General features: G+C 41.3%; 1 long non-coding RNA gene across 6 annotated transcripts in view; it reads left to right on the forward strand.

Moving 5' to 3' along the window:
• LOC147370026 (uncharacterized) overlaps positions 1 to 16,916 on the forward strand; it is a 253,950-nt gene that overhangs the window by 91,753 nt on the left and 145,281 nt on the right. The gene's annotated exons all lie outside the window — the stretch shown is intronic.

Below are 16,916 nucleotides of genomic sequence, written 5' to 3' on the forward strand. Positions count from 1 at the left end.
TTCTGTAAAATTATAAAATGGAAAAAAAAATCACTAAATCCTAGGTTCTTTGTGTGTTAAAAGAGTAATGCATGCCTTTGGTACCTTAGAAATATGATGTAAAAATATGGACAAGATAGCTTAAGTCAAACATTAAAACTTACAGTTGTTATTTTATTTTAAATAAGTCTAAAAGTATATAATGAAGATAAATCAGTTTATGTCGCTACTGATGCTGAAAGCTCGATCGATCGCTCTACAGCAGTGCCGAGTTGCATCTCAGAGACAAGAGTTTTGGGTGAAGTAGGAAAACAGCATGGTTTATTGCTTTGCTGAGCAAAGGGGGCCACAGCTAGGATTGGCTGATTGGAGTGATTTCTAAGGGCTCTGGGCTGTGGGGATGGTTCCTTGCTGAATGGTGCCTCGCTTCAGGATGATTAAGGCAGAGAAGAATATTCTGGAATATCTGGGCCACCTAGAGGAGGGGTGACTCTGGATTGGTTAGTTTGCAAGTAAAAGACGTGCTCTGCTGAGCCCTTAATTTATCTTTAAGAACTGGCCAGCCCTGGGAGGTTTCTCCACAAATACCAGAGCATCATGAGTGTGTGCTCAGTCATATCCGACTCTTTGTGACATCGTAGACTGTAGCCTGCTAGTCTCTTTTGTTCATGAAATTTTCCAGGCAAGAGTACTAGAGTTGCCATTTCCTACTTCAGTAGATCTTCCTCACCCAGGGATTGAACCTGTATCACATGTGTCTCCTGCATTGGCAGGTGGATTCTTTTGTGCAACCATTTGGGTGCCACCTGGAAATCCCACAGTAGAGAAAATAAGGAAACATAGTTCATATTATCAGCTCTGTGATGAACGGATACCAAATAGATAAAAAGAGAATCTAAGAAAATACAGAATCGTGGCATCAAGTATATTCACAATGTTGTGCAAGCCACTATTCATTTTCAGAACTTTTTCATCTTCCCGAACTGAAACTCCATTAAACAATAACCTTGTTCTCCATTCCCTAAAGCCCCTGGCATCATGAGTTTACTCTGTTTATACTAATTTGACTACCCTAGATATCACATATAAGAAGAGTCACACACTGCTCCTTTTGTGACTGACTTTTTTCACATAGCATTAAATCTTCAAGGTTCATCCATGTTATGAAAGTGTTAGTCGCACAGTCATGTCCAACTCTTTGTGATCCCATGGACTGTATCCCGCCAGGTTCCTCTGTCCGTGGGATTCTCCAGACAATCATATTGGAGTGGGTTTCCATTCCCTTCTCCAGGGGATCTTCCTGACCCAGGAATCAAACCCAGGTCTCCTGCACTCCTGGAAGATTCTTTACCATCCGACCCACCAGGGAAGCATCAAGTTTCATACATGTTGTGGCATATGTCAAAATCTTCTTCTTTTTAAAGAACTTCTATTGTTCTTCTATGGGCTTCCCTTGTGGCTCAGACGGTAAAGAATCTGCTTGCAATGCGGGAGATCTGGGTGTGATCCCTGGGTTCAGAAGATGCCCTGGAGGAGGGCATGGCAAATGACTGCAATATTATTGCCTGGAGAATGCCCATAAACAGAGGAGCCTGGTGGGCTACAGTCCATGGGGTCACAAAGAGTCGAAAACAACTGAGCAACTAAGCATATGTTGTCCTTATGTACCACATTTTGTTTATCCATTCATCTGTAGATGGACACTTGGAATGCTTCCGCCTTTTGGTCATTGCGTATAATGCTGCTATGAACATGCTCAAACAGTTTGAGACCCTGCTTTCAATTCTTTGGGTTGCATGCCCAAATTTGCAATTGCTGGATCTTGTGGTGACTCTGTTTAGATTTTGAGGAACCCATACTGGTTTTCACAGCGGCTGTACTATTTTATTTTCCCATCAGCAGTGCACAAGGCACAAGGCTTCCAATTTCTCCACAGTCTGGTCCAGTGCTTTTCAGCTTCCTCTTCAGCTTTGTGTTCTTTCCTTTTTTCCTTTTTCCTTCTGAGAATGAAGTTGTATATCACTGAGGTTTTGATTCACTCACATATAGGTCATTGATTCATTTGAGTTAATTTTTCTATATGGTGTAAGACATGGTATCGACATTTTACTCACCAAAAACAAAAACACAAAAATCCCACCAAGTCTCTGAGACTTGAAATGATGTACCCCAAGCTGATAAGATTCCTTAACAGATAACTGATGGAGCCCTGACATCTAAGTGGGGTTTCACTCTTTCCATCTTCCCCCTCCCTCCTCACCCTCCATCCCCACTTCCTCCTCCATCTTGTCTCCCTCCCTCCTTTTTCTTCTCATCCCTTTCCCCAAAGACCAAAATTTGAATTAAAATTTAGAAACTTGAAGTATATAAAATCTTCTTTCTCCCTGTAGAATTCTAAGATTATTTTTCCTGTGTATAATGACTCTCCATGAGCCCCATTATAATAATTCTCTTTTGGAGTTTTACCATAAGAAAAATTTTTTGCTATAAAAATGTAAATTTATTTCCCATCCACTACTACGTTTTCTTCCTGTGATCTGACAATCATCATTGCAGTAATCCCTTTCTACCTACAAATTTATTTGGAAAAGCTTCCTGGATCTTAGTATATGACCTTCATATATACTTAGTATGTGAGGGAAACTTTCACCACAAAGTTGAGTAGGAAATGAAGAAAACTAAGAAGAAAGGCAGAGAGGTAGTTTCTGCAAGGAAGAAAAACTTAGGAAAGTAATAAGTGGGGAAAAAAGACCCTGTATATGAAAGAATCCTTTCACTAAATCAAGGGCTGTCAAAAGATGTATTTCTAAATAGTAACACACTGGTAGCTTTGAGGCAGTTAATGAGGAATTTGTCATGGTATTTTGGCCTTTACCCCAAGGGGATTAGGAAACCAATACAGGGTTTTGAACTAAGGTGTAACATGTCCACTTCATTTTAAAAAGGACCCCTCCTGCTGCTGTATGGACAACAACAGGGGAAAAGTGTGAAGGTAGTGAAATCTAGCAGAAAGCCTAGAGCAGGAATCTATTAATAGATAAGAGATGATGGTGGCCTAACCAGGGGCATTGAGAGAAGGTGGTTAAACTCCATCAGATTCTACATGTATTTTGGAGGTAAGGCCAGTAAGAGTTTCTGCTGGTTTGGAAAACAAAAGAGAGAGGTCAAAATTTATTTTAAGGTTTTTAGCTTGAGCAACTGGAAAGAGAATTTATCACTTTGAGATGGTGAAGACTGGATAGAGCAGTTTGGAAAAGAAAGAATAGGTGTTCAGTTTGGTAGTTTGAGAGGCTGATAATTAACTAGAAATGTCAAGCAAGCATCTGGAATTATGAATTGGGATTTCAGAAGAGAGGCAACATTAGATATCTAAGTTTGGGAATCATTGACACACACATGAAAAAAAAAATAACTAGAGGAGAGAGTGAAGTGAGAGTACTGCTGTTGCTCATTAAAGGTCTGGAAAAATAGAAGAAATCAGCTAACGGTACTGAGAAGAACGATTTGTTGAGGTAGGATAAAAACTAAGAAATTTTATTCTAAAAGCTATGTGAAGAAAAGTGTATCTATGAGGCAGAAGTGACTGACAATTTTGAATGTTGTCAAAGGCAAATATGAGGTGGACTAAGAACTGATCATTATATTTAACAATAAAGTTGGTAACCTTGGTAGGAGAAGGTTCTCTTTAGTGATGGGGAACCGGACGCCAGGGAGAAGAGGAGTATGAAACAAATGCAGACAACCCTTTTTAAAGTATTCTACTGCAACAAGGGGTAAAAAAAGGTAGATAGGAAGCTAGTTGGGGGAACGGACCCAAGATAAAACTTCAAAGAAATAACGGCTTATGTACATGTTGTTGACAGAGATTCAATGAGAGGGGTTATTTAAAGCAGGAAATAGAAGAACAATCAGTTAAGCAATGTGCCTGAGTAGGTTAGAAGATGAGAAGTCAAAGGGTTGGTTTTATTTTTTATTTTTCATATTTAAAAATATTTCAACTGAAGTATAGTTGACTTGTAATGCTGTGTTAGTTTCTGGCATATAGAACACTGATTCAGTGATACATATATTCATGTTTTTCATGTCTTTCCATTATGGTTTATTGCAGGATATTGGGTATATCCTGTTCAAGGGATTGGTTTAAATATGAATACAGAATTTATCTCTAGTAACAGGAAGGAAAGAGGAACAGAAAAGGGATGGAGATATAGGCGCTGGTATGTGAGCAGATGTGAAAGTAGAGCTCAATTATAATCCTGTTGACTGATAGCTGAATTTTATCAAAGAATTAGGAAGCAGGGTCACAAGCTTCATTAAGAGTGAGGAGGAGATGTTGGATGCTTAAGAAAAGAGTAGAAGGTATCCAAGACCACTGTTAGATCCACGATTCTCTAGGAAGCCTGACGGGGCTCAGTATATAATTGGGTTCACCAGTATGATTTGTTACAGCAAAAGGATATGAACCAAAATCAGCAAAGGGCAAAGACATTCAAGGCAAAACCTTAGGAAACCAGGTACCTACTTCCAAGAGTACTTTCCCAGTGCAGTCACAGGACATGCTCCATTTCTTCAGCTACCACTTTGACAACACATGTGAAACACTGTCAATTAAACAAGCTCATTAGAGACTCGTTGCCCAGAGTTTTATTGGGGGCTGGTCTTCAGAACATCGTCTGCCTGGCACATATTAAAATTGCAGAGTTCCAGAAGGAAAGCAGGTGTTCAGAATAAACCATATTGTTTGCACAAGCACTAGAGGCTCAGCAAGCCATTCTTATCAGGGAATGGCAGGAACTCTCCTAAAATTCACATTCTCAGATGCCAGCCAGAGGCCAGATTTGGAAGCAGATTTTTGTAAGGCTTGCAGTCTGATGATGTGAGATTTGTCTCATGATGGGATGTCTGTGATAAGCTCGAGATTCAAGGAGGTGGGTGGAAGAATAAAGTGGTGAGGAGAGAAGCAAGCAGAACAATCCACCACCCCCTAAGCCCAGCTCATGGGAAGCAGAGTACTTAGGGAAAGTCAGGCTTCTGCTAGATGCAGCCAGAAAATGAAGGGAATGCTAAGAGAATTTAGAGCATGGAGACTTTCGCTGATAGTGGACTTTAATTCTAGAAGGAACAGGGTCAGGTTTTGAAGATACGTGTATAGGGTAGGGAGGTGGAACAGGAAATGAAGAACATGGATCATGTTAGAGCCTCTTCTCAGAGCATGGAAAATGAGAAAGGATTTGAGAATCTGAGGATGCTGGTGTCGACTAATGTCAGTATGGATAAATGGCGTCATAAGATTGATCCTGGTGGATTCAAGAAAGTTAGTGGCCATGAGACTGAGTGTTAGAGGTTAGGGAAGGGTTGTTATTTGGGCTTTTCTTTGATGCCTTTCAACAGAGCTGAGGAAATCTGGAAGAGCTGGGTTTGATTCTTGAACTGATTCCCTGACTGATGGTAGAGGCAGCAGACCTGGAGTAGAGAGCAGCACTGTCTCAGAAGAGGATTTTAGTCCATTCATTGTTGACCTCTGGGTGGAAGGTGACCTTGCATGAGTGAGCTGAGCTTTGAGCCTCTTAGCTGTGGGTAGGCTAAGGTGTAACTCTGATCTTTATCTACCCTTTCTTCCTTAAACATTTTTTGATTTCTCTTTTAAAATAAATGATGATACCTGATTTATACAGCAGTGATAATGCATGTCTATGTCGTAAATCATTTTTGAGCTAACTTTGAAAACCTGAAATATAGAAGAGCAATTTAAAAAGAGGACAGTGTCCATTTTCCTATTTTCAGCTCCGTGATTTGACTGGAAAGACAGGGCCATCAAAGAGCTGCCGAAGCTTGAAAGACAAAGACAAATAAAACTATTTCCTTAGGTAACTTGGTAGTGAGAGTGTATGTTCAAGTATAACTTGTACATATATAATTGAAAAAGACTATAATGAATGCTATAACTAAACCAGATAAAGCAATTAAGGGTTAAAACAATTAAGGGATTTCCCTGGTAGCTTAAATGGTAAAGAATCTGCCTGCAATGCAAGAGACCTGGGTTTGATCTTTGAGTTGGGAAGATCCCCTGGAGGAGGGCATGGCAACCTACTCCAGTATTCTTGTTTGGAGAATTCCATGGATAGAAGAGCCTAGTTGGCTACAGTCCATGGGATCACAGAGTCAGATATGACTGAGCTGCTTAATACACAAGACTATTAAAGTAATACTTCTGATTTTGTCTTTTAGTAGTCAGTTCTCTGTAGTCTCTTCACAGATAAAGGCTGTATTCTCTAGAGACTGAGAACATTTTCTTAAGTTTTAAATTAATCTCGGACATAAATACAATCCTTCCAATAAAGAGAACATTTACACCTTGTGTCTACATGTACTATCTGTCATAAAGGTTGGTGTAACTCAGCAGTCCCTAGCCCATTTTCTGTTGCATAAGGGAACAAAATTTGAGTCTAAAAGCAACATCCACATTGGATAGAACAAAGCTTTTATTTCACATATTTCAACCTGGGTGTATTACTCTTATCTTACAATAGTGTTACATTATGCCCGATCATTATACCCTGTAACACTACTTTCTAGGAACAAAAAAATAATATTTATTGACTCTGCTCATTTGGCCTGTCTCCAAATGTGCCGTTTTCTTCCTGCTGGAAAACTTATTTCTGTGGAACTTTGAGTATTTTCTAATGGAGAGCTGCATTGCTTTGCAGTTTGTCAACCCTGAATGAGGCTTTAGATTAGTTTTTTTAAATTAAAATGGAAGATGCAGTGGCATTTGGGGTGTGGTTTCTTCTCATCATCAATTTTATTAGGGTTATTTTTGAGAGTTTCCCAGCCTGGGACTGCAAGTGTGTATGCTGCATTTGGGTGATGTTGCATTTGGGGCTGAGGTTCACAGGTATGAGTGAGACCTAAACTTTTACCAACAAAATATAGGTTGTTTGTGGAAGGGGAGTGCTTGGGCTGTGAGACTGAACAGTAAGGTTGGCCATGGCTTTAGGTGGACTTGAATGGAAATCCTGGCTCTGCCCGTTACCTGCTTGTGACCTTAGACAAGTTACTTAAATATTCCGAGTCTCAGTTTATCTGAAACGTATACGTCCTACAGCACTGTTTTAAGAGTTAAAGACACTTTTTGTGAAGTTACAGCTATACAGCGATCACTCGCTATTTCACTAGAAAGATTGACAGCATGTGAATGCTGTCAAGGTCAACATATGACATTGCATTGAATTTCTTCTCAAGTTGAAATTTCCCTACTTTCTTTTCCTTTTGTTTGAGGAAAAAAACATCATTTCTGTTTCTCTTTTGTCTGTTGAAACCTTGAGTATAGATAGTTATACCCTTTAGAGTGCACCTTGCTTTTGGCTTGTCTGATGTTGTATTAAGACAGCCGTTTTTAATGCCTCCGTTTCCTTCCTCCGTAGGGGTATCAGCTGGGGAGGTAGTCACTGTGGCTGCTCTAATGTAGTATAACTACCTGTTTCATTTAGGAGCAAGGCTGTCATCTGACGGCAGTGCCACATTTATGAACGCTCTCGTTTGCTTCTTTGAAGTTGCATGACAGCTAATTCCATGTTTAGTCATCTTAACGAAGTAATCACTTTTAGCTTACAACAAGCTGACCTTTATGGTCTATTTAAAGTGAAAACTGGACACTGTTAGTTTTGAGATTTGTTCTGCTTGAAGTTTCATACATAAAAAGATGAGCAATATAGTGATTTTTTAAAAAATCATAAATGTACAGTAATTTCAATGTCCTTTTGTGAGAAATGAATAGAAGGGTTGCCAGGAGAATAAAATGCATCTTAGGGGATTAGAAGGGGGAAAAAATAACCTCCCACTGGCTACAAAAACAAACCTGCAAATAGAAAGTATTCACAGCAGCGTTCCCCAATGGCTAGAGATTTTCACTTGGTTGGACCCACCAATAAAACCTGTCAAGAAAATAAAGCCAGATGTTTTATGCCTACACATAGTTTGGGGATAAAAGACAGTGTAACTCCCTCTTTCAAACTCATTTTAAACCCACAAAAGGAAAACTTTCAAATTATTTCAGTCCCTAATTGACTATCTTGGTCGTTCAGGGAGAGGTTTTTCTTTTTCCCCTGCTGGTTATTATGTGTTATTGTTTGCATTTTCTTTGTGACCACTAATGCTTTTTGGTGACAGGTTTCAGGCTGACTCACGAGCTCCTGTCCACATCCTGCGGCCTTCATTCTGCAACAGGAGATTATTTCTTGTTGTTCTTGATTTCTCTTGTCTGTAGATGGACTATGGTGAGGTAGCTGTTACTTCATCAGTCCTGTCTTTTTTCCTTCTTTTCCTTTTTTCATAGAACTTATTAAGTTCTGATGAATGCTTCAAAGCTTTCTCTGTATATGAAAACAAATTTATCCTTTGCAAACTTACTTTGGTTTCCAAGGAACTTTCACATAGGAAACTAATCTGTATTGAACATTTCTCAGGGATCAAGCTCAAATGCCTCCATGGATCAGACAGGTAACACCTTTGTGAAGTGGAAAGGCAGGAACATAGACAAAAATAAGGATGTGTGGAGGTTTGTCTAACAGAATGGTGTATGACTTCTGTAAATTTATATAAGTAAAGGGCTTCCCTGGTGGTTCAGTTGGTAAAGAATCTGCCTGCAGTGTGGGAGACCCAGTTTTGATCCCTGACTCAGGAATAGCCCCTGGAGAAGGGAATGGCTACCCTCTCCAGCATTGTTGCCTGGAGAATTCCATGGACAGAAAAGCCTGGCAGGCTATAGTTCATCGAGTCTCAAAGAGTCAGACACTGCTGAGCAACTAACACTTTCACTTCAGGTACATGTGGTCAAATGTGATGACACAACGTCTCAATTTAATTCTTATAGTATCTGCTTGAGAAAAGATTTTTTTTTTTAATTTCTATTTTATAGGTTAGAAAGTTGAAGCTCAGAATTGAGATAATTTGTCCAAGGCTATAGTCAAATTTAGAGACTTAAAGCCATATCCTCTGGATCCAAATATCATGTTAATTTCCACTGTACAGTGCTGCTTGCATAGCCTTGAGTACACTCAAAGGTTGATAAAACAACTCATTCATCCAAAAAATGTTTATTAGCTGAAAGGGGATTTTCTAATCACTGAATAGGAAGTAGCTGCTGCTGCTGCTAAGTTGCTTCAGTCGTGTCTGACTCTGTGCGACCCCATAGACGGCAGCCCACCAGGCTCCCCCATCCCTGGGATTCTCCAGGCAAGAACACTGGAGTGGGTTGCCATTTCCTTCTCCAATGCATGAAAGTGAAAAGTGAAAATGAAGTCTCAGTCGTGTCCGACTCGCAGCAACCCCTTGGACTGCAGCCCACCAGGCTCCTCCATCCATGGGGTTTTCCAGGCAAGAGTACTGGAGTCGGGTGCCATTGCCTTCTCCGAATAGTAAGTACAGAATCAACTGAAAAAAAAAAAGTTCTGCCTTCATGAAGCTTATATTCTACTATGGGAAAAATCAAGAAAAAAGTCAGCATGCAATATAATCTTTTATTTGTCAATGAATTTAGAGGGGAATAAAAATCAGGCAAGGGACTAGAGATGCCTGGGAGAATGAATTTAAGAAGACTGGGTGGGGAAGGGTTCACTGAGTATGTGGCATCTGAGTGAAGGCCAGAGGCTGGAGAGGGACTGTGTCTGCGAAAGTCTGTCTGTGGCTGGTGTATTCCAGGTAGAAAGAACAACCGCAAATACCTTGAGGTGAGAAGGGTGCCAAGGGCATGCCCGAACCCCCATGTTACCAAGGGGGAAGAACGTCAAAGAGGCCAGAGGGGATGGAATGGAGCTATGATGATGGAGTGGGAGATGGGGCAGGGAGGTAATGGGCCAGACAGATCATGGTGAAGGCTGGTCTGCATGCTGAGTGGGGCGGGAAGCCGCTGGAGGATTTTGAGCACAGGAGTGATAGAATCTGACTTATGTTTTATCAGAATCTCTCTGGTTGCCATGTTAAAAGTGGACTATAGGGAACAATTGGAAAATAAGAGTTTAGAGATGACTTAGGTCCACTCGGAGAAGGTGATGGCACCCCACTCCAGTACTCTTGCCTGGGAAACCCCATGGATGGAGGAGCCTGGTAGGCTGCAGTCCATGGGGTCGTGAAGAGTCAGACACGACTGAGTGACTTCATTTTCACTTTTCACTTCCATGCATTGGAGAAGGAACTGGCAACCCACTCCAGCGTTCTTCCCTGGAGAATCCCAGGGATGAGGGAGCCTGGTGGGCTGCTGTTTATGGGGTCGCACAGAGTCGGACACGATGAAGTGACTTAGCAGCAGCAGCAGCAGCAGGTCCACTGGCCTGGACCCTGGTGATAATAAGGAAGTTACTGAGAACCAACTTACAACGGGGCTTCCCTTGTAGCTCAGTTGGTAAAGAATCGGCCTGCAGTGCAGGAGACCTGGATTCGATCCCTGGGTCAGGAAGATACCCTGGAGAAGGAAATGGCAACCCACTCCGGTATCCTTGTCTGGAAAATCTCATGGACAGAGAAACTTGGTGGGGTGCAGTCCATGGTGTCACAAAGAGTCGGCCATGACTGCGTGACTAACACACACACACACAGTGAGAACCGATGGGAATCTGTACATGTTTTAAAGGTACAGATGGAAGATTTGCTGATAGATCGAATATGGGGTGTGAGAGAGAGGAGAGGAGAAGACGACTCTAAGATTTTGGTTAGAACAACTGGAAGAATGTCCCTGCCTTTGACAGTGGTCTGGAAAGTTGATGGGGAGCTGATTTAGAAGGCCCATCAGATACTCAGTTTTAGGCAGGTTAAGTAGGAGAGACTAGATATGAAAAGTGAAAGCGTTAGTCGCTCAGTCATGTCTGAGTCTTTGACACCCTCACTTTTCTGTCCATGGAATTCTCTAGGCAAGAATACTGGAGTGGGTAGCCATTCCCTTCTCTAGGAGATATTCCTGATCCAGGGATCGAACCCAGGTCTCCTGCATTGCAGGCAGATTCTTTACCATCTGAGCCATCAGCAAAGCCTGTTTTGTGTGTGTGTGTGTGTATACTATAAATATATATATTTATATATGTATGCATTTGTATGTGTTTTAACTTTTCATCAGATGATTTCAATGAAGATATATGTAATTATTTTGAGTTGGACAATTACTCTTAAAATTGAAATTAACTGATCATATACCATTTGAATGAAGTTATTAGTATTTCTGGGCCAATATTTATCTTGTTGAAAAAATGGAAGTAAAAAATATTCCCCTTGATACAGAAATACTTGTTACAGTGAACAACTGCTGATTTAAGAATGTATCTGAAGGAAGAAATACTCCTCCCTGTAAAGCATACTGCATTTTTGTTGTCATGCTTCTCATCGCAACTCTTGGAAGCCATCCAACTCTTCTGGTTGGGTATTAAAATTCAAAGTTAATGAATAGATCCAAATATATCTGCATTCAGAGCTACTCATAGATCTTCTAATATTCTGAGCACAGCCTGTGTGCTGATTTTTTTTACCTCCTGAGAGCAAAGGTAATATTTGTCACTCTGTGAATATCTTTAAACTGCCTCAAAATTAAAAGGCTCGTGATATGGAATTTACTTTCTGTGATCCTTGAAATACTACTGGATACATGGCATTTGCTAATGTTTTAAATGTAGGATTTTATCTTTCCTGCTCCTTTTAAAACTTTGCTGTGATTATCAGAAGCATCCTTAGCTTTCTATCTGGCTCCTGTCTCTACCTCTACCTGAAGAAGCCTGTGTGACATCTTCTTTAGTGGAGGTTCCCCACGTGAGTTCTCAAAAATTAACAACTAACTACAGAGTGGACACTAGCTTCCCTGGTGGCTCAGATGGTAAAGCGTCTGCCTGCAATGCGTGAGACCTGGGTTCAGTCCCTGGGTGGGCAAGACCTCCTGGAGAAGGAAATGGCAAGCCGCTCCAGTACTCTTGCCTGGGAAATTCCATGGACTGAGGAGCCTGGTAGGCTACAGTCCATGGGGTCCCAAAGAGCTGGACATGACTGAGTGACTTCACTTTCACTTTCACAGAGTGGACTAATAGCGTATGCCTCACCACCCAGTTTACTTGCTAGACTTGATTACTCTGCTTTTAGTTACATAATTCATTTTGTTTACCTACTTCTTTTTTGTATTCAACATAACTTTGAGTCAGTCTTTTTATTTATTGAGCTCATGGTTAAATCATGCCTCAATAGGAGGAAAAATTGGCATGTTACAAAAGTACTTAGTTAACCTATGGGAATCTCCTCTTAATGTATTCCCCCTTTGGCTTCACTCTCAGGGAGCTCAAACACAGCTTACGATTCATTTGTCATAGTTTCAGATGAGACCTGCTGGTTTCATTACCCTCAATCTTTTATTACTGACACATGTTTTTCATTTATCATATGTGATTTTTTTAAAAGGGTTTTAAAAATGGTAAGGACCTCAGTTACTTTTAGGAGACAAATTGTAATCATAATTATTGTTTACTTGTCACTGTGTCTGAAATAGATCACAGAAGACACAGTTCTGGAACTCAGACCATGGGAATGATCCCCACGTGAGGATGTACCTATGGCTTGGACACGGATGAGTCTGCAGTGCCAAGAGTCCAGACCTAGAACATCCCCCCTCTCTGTATCTTTGGGACTCAAAGGGAAAGTTTTCTGAAAGTAGCAAGGGCCCAGATGGAAGGGAAGATGGAACAGACCCAACCTCAGTCAGTTTAGTTCAGTGGCTCAGTCACGCCCACCTCTTTGCAACCCCATGGACTGCAGCATACCAGGCTTCCCTGTCCATCACCAACTCCCAGAGTTTACTCAAACTCATGTCCGTTGCATGGGTGATACCATCCAACCATCTCATCCTCTGTTGTCCCCTTATCCTCCTGTCTTCATTCTTTCCCAGCATCAGGGTCTTTTCCAGTGAGTCAGCTCTTCGCATCAGGTGGCCAAAGTATTGGAGTTTCAGCTTCAGCATCAGTCCTTCCAATGAATATTCAGGACTGGTTTCCTTTAGGATTGACAGGTTGGATCTCCTTGCTGTGCAAGGGACTCTCAAATGTCTTCTCCAATACCACAGTTCGAAAGTGTCAGTACTTTGGCGTTGAGCTTTCTTTATAGTCCAACTCTCACAACCATACATGACCACTGTAAAAACCATAATTCTGACTAGACGGACCTTTGTTGGCAAAGTACTGTCTCTGCTTTTGAATATGCTATCTAGTTTTCTCATAACTTTTCGTCCAAGGAGCGTCTTTTAATTTCATGGCTGCGGTCACCATCTGCAGTGATTTTGGAGCCCCCCAAATGAAGCCTGTCACTGTTTCCATTGCTTCCCCATCTGTTTGCCATGAAGTGATGGGACCAGATGCCATGATCTTAGTTTCACCCAACCTGCTCCTGCTTAAAAGGCAGTAAAGATTCATTGGTGTTTTTTTTTTTTTTTTTAAGATTCTGAATGTGTGGCCCTCCTGCTTTTTGTCTTTTCCCCCAGGCAGGATTCAGGCAGACCTTGCTGAGCAATACTTAACTTCAGGTTTTGGGACTGCAGACACTTCCCCGATCCCTCTCCCTGTTTCTTGCTCTGTTCCTTAACCACAGGTGTACTTTATCCTGTGTACTTAGGATCTGAGACTGCAGCCCTGGACTGACATCACAGGTTATCGGGGCCTGAGATAAGACACTTCCTGTGGACTTCTAGCCATGGATGGTACCACATCCTATCCTTCTCTTGTTCTATCCCTTTTGGTCTTACAGTGCTCAGGATTCCTGGCACGTTTACCTAATTGCTGAATTCTGTGCCTCAGTTCACTTTGCTACGACTCCTAGTTCTGGCTTACACCCTGGCCTGTTGGGGGCCAGAGTGAGGTACTCCGCCCATGGCAAAGGTCATGAGGAAGGAGGCTCGACATACGCAAAGGCGGGATCGAGCCTCAGGAGTCCCCCTGGAAATCCTCGAGCGTCTACCCCCATAACCAGAGCCTGCCTACTTTACTACTTTGTGCTCTCACCTACACCTCTGACTTTACGGGGGGCTGTCCCCCACCACCTCTTTCGGAGAAGGAGTTAACCTAGAGCTCCAGTAAATAAAAACTCTTGGGCGTGACAAGAGTGTTTTAACCTACAAACTCCTCTGAAGGTTCTCTAGCCTGCCTGACAGGCTCGTCCGGCCACATGTGATTGCTCACAGCCTCCCAACCGTGAGAGGCACGAGATGCTTTAAACCCTCTAAAAACAGATTCTTTAGAGAAGTTAGAAAACTATAAGTATAGTGGGCTGATTAGAAATTGTGTTGGTGAAGGGTTTTTCATTTGTTGAGCCAATGTTTGTTGCTAAGTCTCCACATCCCCTGCCGTTACACACATTAATGAATATGTAGAAGAAATAAGTATTAACCTTTGATATTAATCACGTTAGACCTTAGGCTAAGTAAATTCTTTCCTTAACTAAAACCCACCACACCCTCACCCTATAGGAATGTAACTTTATTTGGGTGGTGTCTGTTTTAAGAATAATCGCCCCTGGAGAAATAAGTGTCCTGGTTGACTGACCGTTGTCACAAGGAGAGGGTCATAAATTGTCAGCAGGCCCCCTGGCCAGAAGATGATGTAACACCCCTAAGACCTCTGTATACATTTGTATGAAGCACCTGACTTTGATAAAAGTCAGGACTGCTGACCCCGTGTGACTTTTGCATAACATCTCAGTGTATAAAAGTAGACCATGGAAAATAAAGAATTGGGATCAGTTTCTCAAAATACTGGTCTCCCCATGTCACTCTCTCTCTCACTCTGGCTGAGTCTCCATCTGGAGCGCGGAACCCACCATGCTTACTAATTATGTCTGGGCTTCTAAGATCCGACCGGGGAGGCCTCAGTGTCTCCTCTCCTTCGGGAGAACGGAAGGACGCCTGTGGCCCTATGTAAGTGGTGCAAACTTCTTGTCTTGAAGTTATTGGTCTCCCGCATAAACCAAGCCACTCAGCCTCTTTTCTCCACTGAATTTTCCTACTGAGCTATCCTCATCCTATTACTCTTTATATCTTTGATAAAATATTTAAATAAATAGGTCGTCGACGCCATCCCCGCTTCGAATACCCTGGATCAGCCGGGGCAGGACCCCGGCACTCGCCCCTACTTACTTTTGTCCATTTTCTGCCAGAAGTGAGATGAGGTGAAACTTCAGCCAGTTGAGCAAATTACCAAGTTCTCCAGTGGAAGGTTAGATTATAAGAAGACTGAATGTGTTGGATAAAATAAGGTTTGGGATTTACACATGGATTTCCAGGTCCATGCATTCTGTAGCCTCCATGATTGTGGATAATTGTAAGCTGGTTGAGTGAACACTGCTGAGGTATAGGAAAATATGAAATTAAGCCATGTCTCCTTGCCAAATGATATTCTTTTGGTGTTTAAATTAATCCTAAGGCATTCCAAATAATGTTTTGTTGTTGTTGTTGTTGTTTTGTTTTGTTTTGTTTTTTTCCTCAAGGAAGTATAGAAACTTTACTACAGTAAAAGATACTGGGAGGAAAAAGCAATGTGTGCTCAGTCGCTTCAGTCATGTCAGACTCTGTGCCACCCTATGGACTGTAGCTCACCAGGCTTCTCTGTCCTTTGGATTCTCCAGGCAAGAATACTGGAATAGGGTATCATGCCCTCCTCCAGGGGCTCTTCCCGACCCAGGAGTTGAACCCATGTCTCGTATGTCTCCTGCATTGCAGGCAGATTCTTTACTCTGAGCCACCATGGAAGCCAAATAAAGCAGAGACTAGAAATTTTTAGAGGAAAGAATGATGAATGAAAAGCTTTTTTTCAAGTTAGTATTTAAAGCGTTGGAATGAAATTTTAAAATCTTGGACAATTTGTTGCTTATAATATGTTAGAGGGCTCATCAAATTATTTATCACTGAGAAATAAAAGCAGTCTATAACTCTATTCTGAGCAGATCTGACTGGACTTATTTAGCAGGAACAAAGATTTTATATTTATTTTGTGTTCAGTGTATAAATACTTTTGTTATTTGCGATCACCTTACATCTAATTCGGAGAAGGCAATGGCAACCCACTCCAGTACTCTTGCCTGGAAAATCCCATGGACGGAGGAGCCTGGTAGGCTGCAGTCCATGAGGTCGCTAAGAGCTGGACACGACTGAGCGACTTCACTTTCACTTTCACTTAAGACTGTGCAAAGTACTCTTAAGGAAGAGAGTTGGAACAGAAGATGTTTTCGTGTGTATTTACTTCTCATGGGCCGGGAAGTAAAATGTGACTTTTGAAAGCCATGTTCTTCCTCACATCTTTGTGAAATTAAGAAAATGTTCACTTAAAACGGTAGTTTTAGAGGCATGGTGCATTAGTGGTCAACTGTCAAATCTAACTGCTGGTTTAACTTTCATTACAAGTTTCTTAAGTAGCATCTAAGTGGCTGTAACATTTATGTAAATGAGTCCTTGAAACAAATGAAGCAAACTTTCATGACTCATGACGTATATGACCCGTCCCTTGCTTTGACGCGCAGTCGTCTCCTTTTGCTTCTAGTAGCTAAGTTGTGGAGAAAACAAGTGTTTGAGAAGTTCAGAAGAATTCAGAATTAAGCATGTAGGCGCACACTTAGGCTGTTCATATGTCAAAAGATAAACTAATGTGTTGAAATAAAAAATTATTGCTAGATCAGCAGAAAACTAACTTAAATTTCTTCCTCCCCATCATGAGGATGTGTATATATGATCCAATAATGATCTGATTACAGGCGCTCTTCATCCATTCTTTCTTTTGAAAAAAGACAATAATTTTCTTCAATTCACTTTTTATTCTTAAAAGAAATCTCATTCTCCCTCTGAACAACTGTGTTGCTTATCTCTTTGACAAATGCAGTCTTGTAGCTTTAGAACAGATATACAGGCTGATAGAGAAGAAAATAGGAGAAGTGAA

This window comes from Bos grunniens, chromosome 7 (assembly GCF_055505025.1).
Source record: "Bos grunniens cultivar Pamir isolate PY7600 chromosome 7, Bosgru_T2T1.0, whole genome shotgun sequence".
NCBI lineage: Eukaryota > Metazoa > Chordata > Mammalia > Artiodactyla > Bovidae > Bos > Bos grunniens.